The following is a 20,315-nucleotide window of genomic DNA, read 5'->3' as shown; positions in this document are numbered from 1 at the left end:
TATTCCGAACTGACATATGGCCCTGCTGGTTACACCCATCTCCCAGCTGCTGTGCCCAACCAGCTCTCTTACTCCAAGGTACACTCTGATCTCTGGCACAGGCGCTTTGAGCCGCTGAGCTGTCTCACTACTGGTGGAGCCTGTGACCAAGCGCCTCTTACACACAGATCGGTAACAGGCGCTACATTCACTGAGGCAGCATACTCCGATCTCTGCCACAGAGCTTTGAGCCCTTGAGCTGTCTCACTAGTGCTGTAGTCTGTGACAACCCACCGAGGCAGGTAGCCTCCCAAGCCCGGGATACACTGAGCTGCAGGGAGGGAGTGAACCCGCTTCTCGAGGGCTGACGCTTCCGGTTTTGAAACCTTGGGTGAGAATGAGTTCACTGCATAAAGAAGGGGAAATAATGAAGATTACAGATCAGGAGTGGCGCCGGCGAGAGTCCACGTCACTTCCGTTTTTAGGTCGAGGACTACCGGTCTGCCGAAAGGCAGAACCGGAAGTCGGAGATTTTATGACTTGGAGAAGAGGGGCTTTAACCCGCCCCTCTTCTCCCCTGTTCTCCATTGGCTGGCCTCGTAAATGCTGGCCAGCCACTGGAGAAGAGGTCAGTCACTCCGATTAGGCCCCGTCCTTTTCGGATCGGGGGGCGTGTTTTTTGCGAGAAGTCTCAAGGAGGAGACAACAGCAAAACACACCCCCGAATCCGAAAAGGACGCTGCGGTGGTGTCTTCCGGTGCCCTCGGCTTGTTGGTGACGCAGGGAGGCCGGGACTCGTGCTGTGGCCAACCTGTTTGAGTCAGCTCAGCTGCTTAACCATCCGGCGAGAGCGCGGGCATCCCGCCTCCTCCCCACTGGAGGAAGGAAGGGGGCCGGTGCAGACTCGTGCCAGTGGTGGGCTATGCCTGGCTTTGGAGAATGATGATACCGGTCTGCCGAAAGGCAGAACTGGAAGTCGGAGATTTTATGACTTGGAGAAGAGGGGCTTTAACCCGCCCCTCTTCTCCCCTGTTCTCCATTGGCTGGCCTCGTAAATGCTGGCCAGCCACTGGAGAAGAGGTCAGTCACTCCGATTAGGCCCCGTCCTTTTCGGATCGGGGGGCGTGTTTTTTGCGAGAAGTCTCAAGGAGGAGACAACAGCAAAACACACCCCCGAATCCGAAAAGGACGCTGCGGTGGTGTCTTCCGGTGCCCTCGGCTTGTTGGTGACGCAGGGAGGCCGGGACTCGTGCTGTGGCCAACCTGTTTGAGTCAGCTCAGCTGCTTAACCATCCGGCGAGAGCGCGGGCATCCCGCCTCCTCCCCACTGGAGGAAGGAAGGGGGCCGGTGCAGACTCGTGCCAGTGGTGGGCTATGCCTGGCTTTGGAGAATGATGAGGGTGATCGAACGCCTACTTGTCAGAAGTGCATACAGCAGGAGCGCATCCTTCGAAGCTTATGACGTCACAAACTGGCGAGGGAATGAAGCGGTCTAAGCTCCTGACATCACAAGCACCGTTTGGAATGAAACCTGTTCATCTCATGACATCACAAACAGCCATTACAAGGAAGCGTACCAAGCTTATGACATCACAAACAACCATTACAATGAAGCGTTCTAAGCTTATGACATCACAAACAGCCATTATAATAAAGCGTTCCAAGCGTATGACATCACAAGCCGTCGATTGAATGAACCGGTCTAACCTCATGACATCACAAACAATTACAATGAAGCGTTCTAAGCTTATGACATCACAAACCACCAGTGGAATGATTCGTTCTAAACTCATCAAATCACAAACAGCCGTTGGAATGGAGCATTTTAAGCCTATGACATCACAGCCAGTGGGCGGTACGGTGTAAGCCTACCTGACATCTCAAAGCCAGTGTAATGTAGCGTTGTGAGCTATGACATCACGAGTCATTGGAACGTAGCGTTCTAAGCCTATGCCATCATTCATTAGAAGGTAGCGTCCTAAGCCCATTGCATCACAAACAGCCACTGTAACAAGGTATTCTCCATTTATGACGTCACAGCCAGGCTACTGAATGTAACCTGCACAGCCCGAGGAGTGTAAAAGCCGCCTGGCCATACCCACGCTTTCTATGAGAGAGGGACACAAAAGGTGGGGGGTCGTCCTTGAAACGCCTGCGTCTTCACTACTGACTTCATGCTCGGTGGGCACACCCCTTCCTTAATTGCCGACGATCCACCTGCAGCAGGTGATGTTTACACTGAGGGTTGGAGCAGACCGGAGCAGGACTGGTGGAGAGCCGCCGCATGCCGTGCAGGGGTGATATCCGGACGGTTAACACCCGGCGGGGTGACGGGGTCTAGATACGGACTGTAGTCTAGGACCGTGACGTCAGCACGGTGAGAGTGGAAAGTTGGCTCGGGGAGGGAAGAGAAACACGGCCCCAGACCGGCAGTGCTTGTGCCTTTTATCTAGTCACTGAAGTCTTAGCCACCGACCCCGCAGGCAGAGGCGTGTGAAGGGCAGGCAGCCTGTCTGCCCCACAGCCCAGGTTGTGCGACCCTCCATGCAATCCAGCCAGCGAAGCAGCTCAGTATATCCATGCACCTGTGGCAGGGGTATTTCATTAATATTCCGACCTCGGTTGCTGCGTCCAGCAGGGCTGGCACGGCGTTTCATCCTCCCTGGGACACTGACGCCCATCCCAAGCTGTGCCTGTTCTTTATAGCGCTTCACGGATGAAGCTGCAAGCGCTGTTTAACACAAGTCCCGTGTGGCCTCGTCCCCAGCTCGCAGTGCCCGATCTCCCCTCATGCCACCGTTTGAGCGGGAGTCTGTCTTTAGTCTAGACTCTAGACTGACATCACATTTTCCCTCAGAAGCCTGGCCGCAAAGGCGAGTAGAATGTACTTATTTGAAAACATGAATAGGAAACGGCAACGCAGAAAGAACTTAAAATAGAGTAAAACCAAACGCTGCATGAAATAATGGAGAGGGCGAAGCCACAAACCTGGTTACCCTGACAGACTGCCGCGCCGGAGAAAGCAGCAGGGAGCTGACGCGCAGAGAAGGCGCTTAGAGTCAGACTCTTGGCAGCACATTCCCATGCGACTGACGCGAGATGGCAGGTGGCTGAGCGCAGCTCTCTGTTTCCAGGCGCTAGAAAGCAGGGTTGGATTGGGGCAGAAAACCGGCACAGGCAATAACATAAAAGCGACCCCATTAGCGACTCAGTCAGATAGACAACAAGCATTTACAATGCAATGGTCTCGGCATTGGTAAAGTTAGAGCTATTGGCATTGCTCATGACATTATTTTTGTTTATGTTTTTCTTTTTAACCTCTTCAGCGCTGCGCGGATTCCCGCGCGGTGCTGAAAGTTCTGAGCGCGGGCGGGGCCATGACGGAACGGTTCCGTCATAAGCACAGCTCAACCGACGTGCATGACGGAACCGTTCCGTCATCGGCGTCGAAGAGGTTAAAACATTTAAAGAAACGGCATTGTCACGAGCAATGCCAATAGCTCTAACTTTAACAATGCCGAGACCGTTGCATTGTAAATGCTTGTTGGGTCTGGAATCGAGGCAACTTTAGCTGCCTCACCAGCTCCATGTAATACAGAAATCATAAATCATGCATACGCATATACAGACGTAGAGGGGTTTTAGGATAGCCCTCTTCACAATTGGTCTGTTCACCTATCTTCCATATTTCTGCTTTCACCCATCACAGTATCAGCTCTTTCACTGGGATTGATGGTATTCTTTCTTGATTTTGTGCAGACATCTGTCTAGAAATGAAGAATTGGTGAACTAGGACTTTACTTTGCTAATGCTTTTTTATTTCTATTTCTTATCCTTTGTTATTACCCTCGTTATTCAAAATGTGTTTTCTTGTTACAGTAATTCAAATCCAATAGTACAAAACAAAAAAAAAACAACTATTTTTTTAAATATTTTAACGTTTATTGCAAGCATCCTGCTGCCTGTATATGTGGCAGCATTTTTTCTCTTGTGTTCTTTTTATGTCTTAACCCCTTCAGCGCTGCGCGGATTCCCGCGCAGTGCTGAAGGATCTGAGCGCGGGCGGGGCCATGACGGAACGGTTCCGTCATAAGCACAGCCCAACCGACGTGCATGACGGAACCGTTCCGTCACAAGCGTCGAAGGGGTTAAACTAGCAAGATATATATATATTTTAAACATTAAATATCACAGTTTGCCAAAGCCAGGCCTACTGGTTATGCCACTGCTTGTTTTTACTGCCTCGACATTTGTTTTGCAATTTTATATAACACGAACTAGGGCCAGGGGCATTAGAACGGTTTACACTGCATCAGTTTACCTCACACAGTCAAATTCATTTCATTTCATAAGGCTTTATTCGGAGCTTAAACACAAGTCCATAAAAGCAAAACAAATACACAACAAATACAGTAAACATAACCATATTAAAAAATTGCAAAACAGATTACATAATTAAAACATTTAAATAGTTAAAAAAGCATACTAGGCCTTGCTTTGATAGCTAATAGGAGGAAGGCGGCAGTAAAAAAGCAAACATCAGGATAAGGAAAAAAGCAACTTCATAGCATCTTGTATACTCCTGACTCCATATTTTAACAGGATAGGCTTAAGGTAGGCTTGACGATAGTTACCATATAGGTTACACAGTAAAAGAAAGTGCATGGTGCTTTGAACTGATACATTATCACATGGGCATGGGCCAGCCGGATATTTTTTGATACACGGGTAGGCCACCAAATGGTGCACTATCCCGAACCTTAATCTGGTAATAACATACCGGTGGGAGGGTCGGGTGACTAGACTTAGATACGTCTGAAATCCCTCGTTTTCACAGAATCTGCCGTAAAACATACATGTACTTAAGTTACTACTAATCCTTTCCCGCTTCTCTGACTTAAAGTTCATAAAAGCCGACTTCATCACTTCTTTGGCTAAACTGGAAGGGGCGTAACAGTCATCTTTAAGTTTAATACCATAAATCTCTAGATAGCAATTTAAGACAAATTTAATCCAGGGAATTTTTAGGTGGCCGTCAGTGGAGAGACAATCTCCAATAATTGCTCTGTTTAAGGAGGTCTCTGCCTTTGACCAGACGGAGCGCCACAACATTAAAGGCCTTATTGCCAATAGGTCGGAGAGGTGAAAAATACCTAGCTCTCTGTGAGCCAAATCGTTGGTAGCTGATTTGGGCAAACACAGGAGCCTTTTAAGGAAGAGGTTTTCCTCCACTTGCAAGTTCCCTGCCTTGATATGCCCCCACACCCCGGCTCCATAAAGGGCCACCGAGAGACATCTCATTTGGAAAATCTTTAGCATATCTTTAATCCTTTTGTCTCCAATATTGCTAGCAAATTTAAACACCCCATGAGAGCTTTTCGCCATCTTAGCCTGGACACAGTTGATCTCACTGGTCCAACTGCCCGTTTTAGAAAAGGTGATGCCGAGGTAATTAAAAGACTCCACTGTTAACACCTTGTGTCCTTCGATAAAAAAGGCATGGGGTTTTTTACATCCCGCACCATATTCCATAATAAAGGTTTTGGATTTGTTGATCAACAGCTTCCTGTCCTTAATGAACAGTGAGAACCTGTCCATCAAGCGCTGTAGACCAATAGGGGTCCTAGACAAGATTACGGCGTCGTCCGCATAAAGAAGTACGGGGACGCTGAAATCATTAATTTTTGGTGCATCAGCCGCAACCTCCTTTAAAACTAAATCCACTTCATTAATAAAAAGAATAAAAAGTAAAGGAGCAAGCACGCACCCTTGTCTAATACCCCGCCTGACCCTAAACTTGGGGGTGCACTCCCCTGCCTGACCATAACGGACACTAGAGTTTAATTTAACATAGAATCTCGCTAAAAAATAAACAATAGACTCCGGTGCCCCCATTTCCAATAATTTGGCCCATAAAATATTATGGTCCACCATATCAAAGGCGCTACTCAAGTCTGCGGAGCAGAGGTAGAGGGATCCTTTTTTTGCCTTAGTGTATTTCCCGATTATTAAGTCGAGGTTGAGGCATTGTTCTAATGTTCCTCTGCCCTTCCTGAAACCATATTGGGAATCAGCCAGGATATTATTGGACTCCGCTCATTCTTCCAGCCTAACCATAAGTACCCGGCTCATGATTTTCACCGAGGAGTCCAGGAGGGAAATTGGGCGGTAATTCTTCGCATCCCCCCTGTCTTCTTTCTTGTAAATTGGTACAATTATGGATTCCTCCCATGTGTGGGTAACCCCGTTGCATACAGCAGTATTAAATACCTTTGTAAGCAATGGACCCCAAATCTCGGGTGCTGTTTTGTATACATCAATGGGTACCCCATCAGGTCCCTGGGCCTTCCCACCCCTACTAGATTTAATACTGTCCCACACTTCGGCAGTAGTGATATCCAAGGGGATGACAGGCCACCTGTCATCATAAGGTCCCCTAGTTCTGGCCGAGTCAAAGATCAGAGAGAAATGGGTGACCCAGCTCTCCGCACTGACGTTAGCCGATAGTTCGGGCATCTTATCGTCCTTTAAAAAGGGACTATTAACAGTTGCCCAAAACAAAGAGGAATCCGCGTTGGAGGCTGCCTGGTCTTGTTTATCCCATGCCTCTTGTCTTAGTTCTGTTTTCCTGGACTTAATAGCGGTCTGATAGATCCCTCGCAGTTCCCTAATCATTCCAATATCTCTCCTCTCTGCTGCCAGTGCTATTTTGAGCCCCTTAAGTGCAGTAGTGCATGCATGGTCAAACCATCCCCTATGCTGAAGTTTCCTGCCCTTATGGAGTATGGTGAAGTTGCTATCTATAATTAAATTAATATTGATAAAATTATGCACAGTTTCAACAGTTCCTTCCTCACTTTCTAGAATTGTAGCAATTTCCGTAAGACATTTTGAAACGATGGTGTTGGATAGAATGTCCGCATTATTACCTTTCCATCTGATACGAATACCATTAGGTCGATGTGGCTCAATATTGGTAATAGTGCATGTCGGTCCTTCCATAAGGTTACCTCAGCAGCGATACAATTATGATCACTAATTAGGTTGTCCACGACCACAGGGGCTGAACACCATGGGCCAATACCGGATGATATACAGATAAAGTCAATTACTGTATTAGCATTCCTTCCCGTGTAAGTGGGAATGATTTCGCCTGAGGAATTAACCTGGTTAACCAGTATTTCCATGTCATAAGTAGTTAAAATTTTGTTCAAAGAATTACCATAAGAATTATGAGGGAAATGGCGAACACCATCCCCCCAATAGTCAATAAAGCCACACACCCTTTGAGCAGCAAAGGGGCACACCACTGTATTAAAATCCCCTAACCAAATGATATCAAAAACAAAATCAAATTTGGTTATGATGTCTTCCATGGCAGACTCCAAAGCAAGTACAACCTGATACCTCGAGCAATCAAAAATATTATTATAAAAATTAATTAAAAGGATATTTCTACCCTGCTCCTGTTGAAGCCATAAAATCTGGGAGTGTGCACCAACCAAAACATGTTTCTTAACTTTAATGGGTATTTCTACAGAAATCAGAACCAATAACCCACCTTTTGCCCTGCCCAACTGTGAGGCCACGGCAGGTAGATGAAAAGAAACAAAACCATTGTAATTGATTGGGTCAACACACCAGGTTTCCTGAAGACACACAATGTTAAAAGTGTTAATAAACTCTAACCATCCCAGACAAGTGTCCTTTGATGAGAGTCCCGCAATATTCCAGCTAACAATCGAACAAGCACTCTGTCTACAGGGTCTGGATGAAGGTATGGGGCTAGTAAGAACAGAGGGGACAAGACTACAAGGCTGGTCCCCAGCCAGATAAACAGTTCTCTCTTTCACAGCATCTGGGCTTCCCGCTGGTAATGTCCGGGGGGTTAACATTCCCACTGGCATCTACTATGTCTATAGCACCCTCGAAATAACGTCCCCTCCCTTGCCTCCAACGGCGTCAGCAACATCCACTGGTTTAGACAGTCCAGTCCGCTCAGTGCTTCAAATCGGTTTGACATAGTAATAGTAGAACCAGGGAAAACATTCATATCTCCTTCTCTCGTCCCAGTATGTACAACATTAGGACGGGAATTAAGATGCCTATAGAAATACCCTAAAGGCCGAAGAGATATCCCTTGATCCCGTGAAGGGGATGATTGTGCTCTTAACAAGGCTGTTGATGCAAGATGGGGGCTTCGGAAGTTAACTACAATACAGTCACCCCCACAGGTCTTGCGCGAGCTCCCAATCCAATTAACTCTTCTTGTGCTTAATATATCCTTTGCCAAAACAACTGGGAAGCCGCATTCCCGATGCAGCCAATCCACAGTTTTGTTTTTCAAAGAAGTATGGGATTCACTATAGTTGCAGCCAGTCTCATTAACTGGTGGGACATTGGAAAGAACTGCCACAAATGGGGCACAAGCTGGGGGCAAATCAGGCCTGGAGATACCAGGGTTTTTTACACCAGGTCCTAGCTGATTCTCGGCGACAGGGGTACATAACAATCTTTGTTGACCTGGGGTCTGCAAGGAGTCTAGAGCATTTCTTCTCTCCTCACAGTGTTCTCCATATGGAGTCTTAGGGGGGCTAATCTTGACCGTTGGTTTAACTACCTTAGAAGCCTGTCGGGGAACATGACTACTTTCTAAAACCTCAACATTTACTTTGGTACCAGTACTGGCATTAAGGTGTGATTCTAACAAGCCTCCTAGTCTGGCCACTTCGTTAGCTACCATATCAAGTTTGTTCAATAATGGTTTAATTAATAGATCAAACTTGGCATCAATCATGCTGATTAAAAGGTCCAACTGCCTACTATCTATGGTGACCGGGTGACTATCCTGCACTACAGTGGAGTCACGAGCAGAATTAGTAGGTAAAGGATCAGCTCTCTTAGATGATCGCACCCCCCCCCCTTTTAGAATGTACAATCTTGTTATGGGTCCGGCTAGAACGTAGTACTCTCTGCGATGTTGTAGCCGTCAGAGTAGCAGTCGATGGGTCTGGTATAAGTATTAAATCCTCGGGGGAGGAGTCAGCGGGGCTGTTTCCTTCTAAGGAGGCAACCACTATAGTGCCGTCCATATCATGATTAGGGTCATTAAGCCCATTACTTACATCCTGATCTAAAACGGGTAAAGGAGTAGGGGAGTTGATATTAGAGGGGATAGGGTCAGCGGCTTCTAGCCGCCCCAATGACTTTCTCCGCTCCTGATTTATCTTATCAACCATTTTCACAAGATAATTATCCATGGTTGATTTTACCGAAATAGATTTAGCTTTTGACATGGGTTAAACTGGTACAGCCCTACGACAGTTAAAGCACAATTAACAAGCGATTACCAACCCTACCAACCCTTTCGTATTCTCCGATATCGTGTTATATTCTCACAACACAACAATACAATATGTACTCAACCCAGCTGGTACCTCTAAACGTATCAAGAAGACCACGGCCCCCTCCAGCCCCCTCCTGTCCCGGACTGTCACAGACTGTCCGCCCTTTGTCCGGGCTTCGTAGCGTAGCGGTCGCAGGCAATGTTTAAATAAGGCGAGTGGGCGGGGGAAAGCACAGGTGTTGCGCCGCAGGGGCTGCTGGGGACCTGATTCCCGTGAAGCTTCTACTCTCCTCTCCTCGTAGAAACCCCCACACCAGGTAACAAGCAGCAAGGTAAGGTAAGCTCCTCCGGGGGACAACAGAGCGACAGTTCACAGGCAGCGACTTGTCCGGATTAGTTGCGATGCGGGACCCGCGCCAGCGGGTTCCGCGAGCCGTTTTATCCTTCGCTTTGGTGGGTGGGCGGGGGAAAGCACAGGTGTTGCGCCGCAGGGGCTGCTGGGGACCTGAGTCCCGTGAAGCTTCTACTCTCCTCTCCTCGTAGAAACCCCCACACCAGGTAACAAGCAGCAAGGTAAGGTAAGCCCCTCCGGGGGACAACAGAGCGACAGTTCACAGGCAGCGACTTGTCCGGATTAGTTGCGATGCGGGAAAATTCATTTTTTTAATGGATATATATTGTTTTTAATTTATAAGCCCAGGTAGATGAAGTGCTTTACCCAGAAACCCCGTATGGAGAGCCATGGCGGGACTGGTGCCTGGCTCCCCAGTGCCAAATCAGCTGCTCTGTCTGTTAGGCCACATCTCAACGTCTGCAACCAGAATTTCGCTTCACATCCTGCTCGCGAGGAGGCACCTGCCTACAATCACGTAGTCATTCGGTGGCAAATGTTGACAAATAGTGGGGTTCAATTTCAGGCACAGGTGGCTTGCCTGTTGCTGGGTGGTCAGACATTCTGTGTGATCGTGTGTATGTGGCGATCACTTCGGTGCCAATGAACACCGCCATGATGGCAGCATTGAAAAGTGGCCAGCGAGATACAATAGCCGAAGCAGTCAAAGCTCCTCACTGCTCCCCACATAACCGTAGGCACGCAGCACCGTCCCACGGAGTGAGTGCAGATGACGTGAGAGCAGCCCATAAGCCGCCAAAAAGAGCGCCAAGTGTGAGGGTCCAAGCATACATTGGGTCTAAATTGTCTAATAAGCGGTCTTTTCCTCAAGAGGCCAAATTGCCTTCGCGCAATAATCAGTCCACGCAAGGTACTTTAGCGTAAAAGGCCATTTATTAGGACAGGGTTGGACAATCATAACCAAAACATAACACAAATCCCCAACAATCCCCAACAACAACACTTCTCACTATCCCATACTCTCCAAGACTCCAACTACTCCATCCCCACTTCACACCGCAACCTTCTCACTTCCATTCGCTTCCTCCCTCTCTCCCAAAACTCCACCATCATCTCCATTCGTCGTACACTGGTCTGACGCACCCCCACGTTTCCCCAGTATCTCCCTCCCCGGAAGGGTGAGTATGCCCGTCATGGACTCCTCCCCCCTCCCCAATCCGCCAACCAGGGAACCCCCGGAGGGCGGTTACCTGCCCCACCCCGCACAAGTGCACCTTTCGCTCTCACCCCCTCAGACACCAGATCGACTCATTCCACAAACCACTGATAAGATCCCTCAACTCCATCATATAATAAGCGTTTCCTATGTGCGAAAGGTGCACGCCATCGTCCCTAAAAAGCAGGGGCTCCTCGAGCCGCAGACCAGGGTGCGCCAGCACCTTGATCCCACAATTCTCACAGAAAACTCTCATCGCCCTATTCAATTTCCTGCGGTCTCGCTCCACCGCAGCGGGCTTCAATGCCCCCTCCAAATCCGTCGAGGAATAAATTCTGTCCACACAATACAGGCGCCAGCCAGATTGCGTTTCATCGCCTCCAAGTCCCGTTGCATCAAATAAATCAATGACACCGCCGATTGCCGCACCAGATCATTCTCTCCCAGGTGGATAACGAGCAAATCCGGACACCCTTTCTGCGATACTTTCTTCGTGAGCCAAGGCAACAGTTCACCCCAGCGCATTCCACTCCTGCCCCACCAAAACACCTCATGACTGCTGCTTCTCAGGCCCAGGTTACGCCTGTACACCTGCCTGTCAGAAAACTTAGAGGCCCAATGCACAAATGAATGTCCAACTATCCAGGTAACCGTCTTGGCTCCTGGACCCCCAACACAAGCTACAAAGAAAAAGGGGAGCGTTAGAACAAGAAAGTAGCACAACACGCTCACACAGCCGCTGCGCCCCCCCGCCCTACTTCCTGACGTACCGCTCGCAACAGCGCGACCGCCATCTGCCAATCCTCCTGATCTTATCCCAGGACCAACCCAGCCGCGCCGCCGCCGTCGCCGCGCCGATCCGAAAGGAATGCGTCCCATACCCAGCCGGGTCCCTGCCTAGGTGCCTCAATGCCATGCGCAACACCGCCAGCAGCTGGAACGCCGTGACCCTCTTCCCGGAGGCATGACAGAAAATCTCCCCCGCCCTCCGGCCGCACTGCCCACAAAAACTGCTCCATTCACGCACCGGGCAAACTCCCAACTCCCCCGACTCGCTCAGCCACACCCATGTGCCTCTTCCAGCCTGATCAGTCTTGGACCGCCCCAGCCAGATCCCCAGGCGCACCCCATCCAGCCGAACATCCTCAAACCTCATCCCCAGCGCCCCCCTACCCCCCAACAATTCCGAAACCCGGAAAGCCCCAAAGAACATCCACGTCATACATAACCGAAACAACGCCAACTCGGCCGCGTCGTAACAAAGAGAACCCAACTCCGCCAGTATGTCCACCAGCAACTCAAAAGTAATTGCCTCGCGCACAGGCGCCCCACCCCCGCCCTCCCCGCTCCCTGCTCCAGCCCTTCAGCATCCTACTCAGCAACTCACTCCTGGCTGGATCGAAACCCAAATAAATCATCCCATAGAAAGAAACACCCGCCAATTTTCCTGCAATCGTCACCGACGACAGTCCCCTGTCCATGCAGTGCAACACATACCGCATCACACCTTCCTCACACTCCCGTTGAGACATCCGCCACGCATCCTGTGACCAACCCAAAAACACACCCAACTCCACCCATGCCAAACGGTACGTCCGCCGCGTGGACTCAGCAACAGACTTCTCCACCAGATTCACCACTCTCACTCCCCCCAGCTCCAGATACCCTCCGGCACCTTGGTCTTGACAAACTCCGCTCCGGGCGCCAACCTTCGGAAACGCTGCCACTGCGAACGAGACAATGCATCCGCAATGTCATTGCTAGCGCCCGGCACATGTTTCGCGCGAAACAGCACATTGAAACGCAAGCACAGCAGCATGAAACCTCGCAGCAAGCGCAGCACCCGCAGGTCCCTTGCCCTCTGATGGTTCACCAAATCCACCACCGTCCGGTTGTCCACATGAAAAAGCACCGACCTGTTCCGGAATTCCTGTCCCCACACCTGCAGCGCAAACAACAGCGGAAAGAACTCCAAAAACGCAATACTCCTGCCCTGCGTCAACCAGTGCGCCGGCCACTGCTCCGCACACCACCGACCGTCCCAGAACACACCAAAGCCGCGCGCCCCAGCCGCATCTGAAAAAATCTGCACCTGCCATACCATGTTGTCATCCACAAAATCCAAGGATACCCCATTGAAGTCACTCAAGAACCCCTGCCAAACTCGCAGATCCGCACGGACACCCACAGAAATCCGCACCTTCTGGTGAGGCAACACCGCCCCTGACATGGCCAGCCCCAGTCGCCTGCAAAACGTCCTGCCCGCCCGCACCACGCGACACGCAAAGTTCAGCAAGCCCAACAACCGCTGGACGGACCTCAAATCAATCTTCCGCTGCAAGACAACCTGGCACAAACATTCCTGCATCTCCTCCGCCTTTTGCTGGGGAAGGCGCGCCATCCACTCCACCGAGTCCAACTCGATTCCCAGAAACGCCAGACAACAACTGGGCCCAGCCGTCTTCTCCGGCGCCAAAGGCACCGCAAACTCCCCCGCCATCCTCTGAAAGTGCCGCAAAGCCTCCCCGCACTCCCCTGACCGTCCCCGGCCAACGAACAAAAAATCATCCAAGTAGTGGGACACCAGCCGGTGCGCCGCCCTGTCAGTGAAGGCCCATTGCAAGAAAGAACTGAAAGTCTCGAACAGAGCACAGGAGACCGCACACCCCATGGGCAAAACCTTGTCCACAAAGATGGCCCCCCCAAACTGCATCCCCAGCAAAGGAAAGTCCGCCGGGTGAATGGGCAGGAGGCGAAACGCCGACTTGATGTCACACTTAGCCAGTTCCGCCCCCCGCCCACACCTCCTCACCAACCCAATCGCATTGTCCACCGACGCATACAGCACCCGTGAATCCTCCTCCGCGATGAAATCATTCACCGACCACCCCTCAGGCCACGACAAATGGTGAATCAAACGAAACTCCCCTGGTTCCTTTTTTGGAACCACCCCCAAGGGGGATATGATGAGTTCAGGCAGCGGCCACGTGTCAAACGGGCCGGCAATTCGACCTTCCAGCACCTCCTTTCGCAATTTCGCCTCAACCACCCCTGGCAACTCCTTCGCCGACCTCAAATTCTCCGCCAATCTGCTCTCCCGCGGCCCCTGGTACCCCACTCGGAACCCTTCAGTGAATCCCCAGTACAGTTTCAACGCCGCTTCCCGATCGGGGTAGCGGGAGAGCCAAGGACCCATGGCCTCCACACTAACTGGCGTAGGAGCCCTTTAGCCCAGCCTGTCCCCTGCCCTTGGTGACCCGCCACTGTTCGGAGGGAGTGGCCAATGTGAAGCATTGTGTGACCGGGTGCCGGCCTCCGCACTTAGAACACTCATGTTTAAACCTGCATGGGTGTCGGGTGCAAAACCCCTTGTTGAAATTCCAACAGGCCCCTGTGGTGGCTCCCCCACTCTTAGCCGGCTGTCCTGTTGCGCCTGCAGCGGCAGCCTGCCCACCCGCACCCCCGGCTCCAACGGATCCCCCTCCCGCCCCCCCCGAGGCGTGACGTGACTGAAAAGGCTGATAGGCCACCGGAAGCCCACTAGCCGCCGTGTGCGTGGACGCGGAGGACTGCGTGGAAGACATCCACTGCACCCACAACTCCTGGTCTACCTCTCCCCAGGGCTTGTCAGGATTAACGCTGATCCGAGCCCGAAATTCCTCATCGTAACTGAGCCAGGCGAAACCCCCAAAGTGCATTTGCGCTTTACGTATGATATCCATGTATTTGAATAACGCAATCGCCCTATCCTGATGCTTCTCAAAATAGATGCTTGCATAAATCAAGAACGCCGACGTCCAATTCTCCATAGTCACCGGCACCCGCGGCCGTCTCGTCAACTCCCACTCCTCCTCCTTAGACCCTTCTTTCGCCTGAATTTCCCGGTGCAACAGTTTGAAAACGTCCACATACTCATGTTTCCAAATCCTGCCCCTCGTCTTTTCGGACAAATGCGACCCCAACGGCATCGCCAAACCCATATAAGGCAACTTCTTCTTATGCTTGTCTCCCCCTTCCTTTTCCCCCTCCTTCTCCCCCTCCTTGTCCGTCTGAACACCGGCTCCCACGAGCCGCTTCTCATCCCCCTCCAGGGCCGCCGCCTTAGCTGGCACCTTCGGCTGCGCCGTCTCTCCCGCCACCCTCACCGACCCATCACCCACCCCCACAGACCTGCAGGACTTCCGGCACCCCCATCCCACACCCCCCACCATGCGCTCTCACCTGTCAGAGTGCGTGGCACCTCCTGCGCCCGTCCGCCGAGACCCGGGGCTGACACCTTTGCCACTGGCGTCTTGCTGCAGCTGGCTTTGTTGGCCTGTAAAACACCAAACTTCCGCGTTGTCTCCGTCCCCTTCACCTCACGTACTTCACCTTCTTCCAACTCCTCACTCTCCGACTCGTAATCCAGCTCTTCGTCCAAGACATGCTCACCGGGCTCCATCCGCACTTCACGCACCACTCGCTTCACACCTTTGCCTTCCTCTCCCTGCACAAACTCATACTCCGGCGCCGATGATGCCCGCTCCCTTGATGGAGGGCAGGCCGCCGCGGACCCCCCTACTGCTTCGCCCCGGCGTCTGGAGGCCGTCATGCGCCCCGCCTGCCCACCCAGGCCTCTACCAGCAAACTGCGCTGGTTTGGATCCCCCCCCCCCCGGGACCGGCATAGTCCGAGGGGGCCCCAGCGCCACCAGGTCTCTGAGACGTCAAGTCCGTCCCTGCCTCATCAACCCATACCCATCGCCCGCGCCCCCCCGCTGGCCCCGCGCCCCCCGTGCGCCGCCACCCGGCCCACCGCCCGCTCCCCCCCCGGGGGCACCCCTCCCTGGCCGCGCACATCTTGTCCCACGGTGCTCCGTCTCCTCAATCATTCTGAGCTGTTCCCGTATCCGCTCCTCCAAAGACATCCCCGCCCACCGGTCTTCCCACCGAACCTCACCCGCGCCCGCCACCCGCGACCCGCAGCCACGCCCCGCACCCCCTGAGGGGCCGGGAGTCCCCCGCCCCGTCCCGCGCCCCCCCACCCCTTTAGCCGGGCCCTTGCCTTTGCCCTCCCGCCCCCCGCCCTTCCCCTTGCCACCACCCGATGCGTCCTGTGACTGGTCCCCCCACCCACCACCCTCACCCCCAGCCGACTCGCTCCCAGATAGATACAGGGCGAAATCCTCACCCACCGGCTCCTCACACTCCCCCTCCTGGTCACTGTCCTCGCTATAATCCACCAGGCATGAGCCCCCCCCACTTCCAGCCACCCCCGGCCCCCCCGGTACCGCCACGCCCCCCCCTCAAGCGCCCCCACAGCACCCCCGCCCCTTCCGCGTCATAAAGTACACCCCCCCCGCCCACTCCCCTCAGACACCACCTCCACGGACCCCAGCACCGGGAGGCTCATACGCCGGTCACCGGGTTTCCTCACAGCCCCCGCCTTCTTGCTCCCCCCCCCCCGCGCGCCCGCCGCGTGTTTCTTTGGAGGCGGCTCCTCCAGACAGGCTGCCACGGCCGCCGCCACCCCTGCGGACGCCGAACGTGGTGTCCTCGCCATCCCCACCCACGCCTGATCAAGCACCCCCGGCCGCAGCAAATCGGACCTCCCAGCGCATCCCAACAATTGCAGAGCCGCGCGCACCGCCGCGTCGTCAGGCACCTGGCCCCCACCCCCTTCCATCGCCGCACAAGCTCCGCCGCAAACACCGTCCTGCCCCCGCCGACTCCCCCGCCGCACACAGGCCGCCCACCGTCGCCTGACGAGGCCGCCTCAACCGCCGCTCCACAAACCACCACAACCGCGCCCCCCGCTCACCGTTCCTACGCTCCCTGATGTGTCCGCCAAACCGCCACAGACTCCCGCAAAAGGCCACGCCTAGAAACCGCGACAAAACCCCCACCTTCCAAAGATCCACTAGCCAAACCCACCCTGAGGCGCTGGGGAAAGGAAGAGGAAGGACTTCCTCTTCCTCCCCCTTTTAACCCCTACCTGACGACCCCACCCCTTATCCCACCCCTTCCTCCCCTGTCCTTCTACTGCGTGAAATCCTCGGGGGAAGACTAGTCCGCTGACCTCTCTTCCCCCGGGGCCCGCATTTAGATCTGCATTTCCAGCATCAGTGGATATAACGACTCAAGGGGGGTAAACAAACTTATGTAAATGTAATAAGACATAACTCCAGCCCTTTAACTCGAGGCTTCGAACTTATCGCCCAGAAAGAGCACGTCGTTCCACCAACGCTCTCCTGGTTGTAGTTCCTCGATGTAAACCATCAAAGAGAGGCGCTTCCTCTTTCACCTCCCTGGCTGCGCGAGCTTGGAATAGCTTTCTATTCAAGCTCCGGGACACTTCAGGATGAATTCAATTTTCGAAAAACTTTGAAAACTTTTTTGTTTATTCTACATGATGATTGAGAAGTCACTCTTTATGGCCAGTCTGTTCAGTGCCAGGACACTCTTTGAGTAACCATTGTCTACACAAGTCCTATTATTCTTTCATTCATCCATTCAATTCAGTAATTCGAACTGCACTGCTCAAACCCATAACAAGGAAAACATGTAATTACTGCTTGAGAAACTGACTGTTTTTTCATTGGCAGAGTGCTTGTAGGATCCAGCGAACAACAGTAATGGACTGTAACATCTTTTTACTACGCATAAATGTGATTACCTTAAGGCATTACTTAAGTGTTAGGATATGCAAGTCCTGTTAGTAACCAGGGGTGTGAGTGAAGGTGCGTGAGAATTTTATACGGCGTCGGAGGTAAGAACATGAAGTCAAAAAGCCTAGTAGTTTGTATACACTCCTTCTCGAGAGCGGGTAGTTGTGCTGGACGACATGGACCTAAGATGTTTGTAAACGGCATGCTGTGTATCCTCGGAGGTGACTTTGGTGGTTCCTAAATTCGACTAAGCCCAAACTTCTCTCGTGAAAGAAACGTCCACCGTGAGAGAGTTTGGGACACATCGCGCCTAATCAGCAAGTAAAAACGCAAGACGCGCTCCCCGAACACCCCCTAAATGGTACACCCAGTGGCATAGGCGGCGCTGAAAGAGCTCACAGCCTGAGATAACCTGGGGGCCACACTGCTTCAGCGCCTCGTGGCTCTTCATTGGACCACAAGTAAAATCGGCAGCCGGCGTCTGCCGTGAGAGTCATGGTGATGTTTGCAAACACTCACTGGCGCACACGGTGATGCAAGCACTGTTAACATCTACCCAGAGCAGCGGCTCTCTTCCCTGTGACTTCCTTTACCTCTGCCGCTCATCCGACAATAAAGGGGTCCCGTGCTCTCGTGGCAACGGGCATCCCTTTAAAACAAGCGCTCGCATCTCTTGTCTTTATGGGGCCATGTGTTTTGAACACATGGCCCCATAAAGATAAGAAACCTTTTGAGACAAAAGGAAAGGCGCACGGAAGACAGACGAGCCCGTCCAAGTGGGACGGCTCAAAAAGCCAAATGTAAACGTCACAAAGAGCTCTTTTCCAATGGCTGGCCACCGTCGGTGACGCAGGCCAATGGAAAAGAGGGGCAGGGCTTAACCTCTTCTGTGCCCATGACGAGATAGTCACGTCATGGAGCACGGTCGCGCTGTGCCCATGACGAGACTATCTCATCATGAACCCCACCCGCGTGTGAAACGCCCGGCACAGGAGGGGGAAAGGGCGTGGCACCGAAGGGGTTAAAGCCATTTACAGAAAAATATCCAAAACATTAAATCTCGCCAGCGAGACTGCCCATTTGCGCAGCCCACTCCAGCCGAGACCTAAAAAATATGTGACCTTTGATGGTGTGCACGAAGGGGGCTGGGCCATTTTGTATAGTGCCACCCAGGTGCAGGACACCCAAGATTGCCAGGGAGGTTGGGAATAGTTATCGTAGGCAGTGTTCCCCGAGGTCACTTTATCGTTGGAAAGACTGTCGCAACGTTATCGAGCCCCCCTTTACAGCCAGAGGAGGTAAAACTTGGTAAGGAGTATTATATAAACAAATATATGGACCCTTATTTATAAAGGACTTACGCTGCGTCACTTTTTTGTGACGCTGCGGCGGCGTAATCATTGCGCCACACTGCGTCCTATTTACAAAGTGATGCATCTATTTGTTTTATTTATTTGAAAGGTTTTATACAACACTAGCTCGATCCGGGGGTATCAGAGCGCTTTACAAGTACACAAAAAAATTACAGGAAAGGAACAGTTGTTCAATAGCAAAGCATTCAGACAGGTAAGATTAAAACAAGTTAAATTAACAAATGGGCAAAGAGCAATCTACATGAAAAGGCGATCAAGGAAGGCTATTATAAACAGTAGCAAGAAGTGCTGGTAAAGTTCAGTATAGAATGATGGGGGGAGTAAAAAATTCAGAGCGGTACTGCGGGTGAGGAATCATCAGATAGAAGTAGGTGGGTGAGAACCAAATTGAGGAAGAGGAGGTAGTATAGACAGAGAGAGATTTATGGAGGAGATGGGAAAAGGTAGGAGATAGAGGAGAGGGGAGAGAAGGGGGGTAGGGAGAGAGAAAAGCAGGATGATATATAAAAAAGAGGGGGAGTGGAGCGAGATAGGAGTGAAGTGAAGGAGAATCAGAACAAGGGATGCAGGGTCAGAGACGAGGTTATGAACCCGAATACTTGCTGAGAAGGTGATGTTTGAGGTCTTTTTTAAAGCTGAGGTAGGAGGGGTTACATCGCAGATACTTAGGGAGAGCATTACAGATGGTCGGGGCATTTACGGAGAAGGAGCAAGATTGTGTGGATTTCTTTTTGAACAGGGGAGGGACGAGGAGGAGGGCGTTAGTGCTTCTCAATTGTCTGGAGCAGCCTGTGTTTTTGAGTTTGTTTGTGAGGTACAACAGGGTTTTTTGGTGGAGAGCTTTATGCGTAATGCATGCTGTCTTGTAGTGAATGAATGAATACTTTATTTGTGCGGTTAATCAAAACCATTACAAAACGCATCATATTTTAAAAAGAACGAAAGAAAACCACTTTTAGAAATATAAAGCAATAAATATTTGTTCGAAAAATTGTTAAAATCTCCATTTGTTTTTGTTTATAAAATAAGACAGTAATTTGAGAAAGACCTGTTATGGGCAAAACAAGTCAAAAGTTCAGTATTGTCCAAGCCTCCACAACCCAGGCCCTGCTTTCTAAAGAACTCCAGAGGGTACTCCTGACACGCCGTGTGGAGAGTTGCCCTTCAATAGTGTGCGGGTGAGGTAAACAAATTTCCCAAAGCTCGCCATGTGCTTTACAATGTCCAAGGTATAGAGTTGTTGGACTGCCTCTTTTGCTGTACGTGTGCCCAGTTGAAGGAGAATTGGTCTAAGGTAGGTACTACGAGCTGGCTGAAGGGCTGGACAGCAAAATAGAATGTGGGCCAAGGATTCTCGTTTGTAGTTGCAGAAGCGGCACTCCCTAATACTCGACCTTGTGTTC

This window comes from Triturus cristatus, chromosome 4_2, assembly GCF_964204655.1.
Source record: "Triturus cristatus chromosome 4_2, aTriCri1.1, whole genome shotgun sequence".
In the NCBI taxonomy this organism is placed as follows: Eukaryota; Metazoa; Chordata; class Amphibia; order Caudata; family Salamandridae; genus Triturus; species Triturus cristatus.
The sequence above is the reverse complement of the archived record's forward strand: the minus strand, read 5'-3'. Positions refer to the sequence as shown.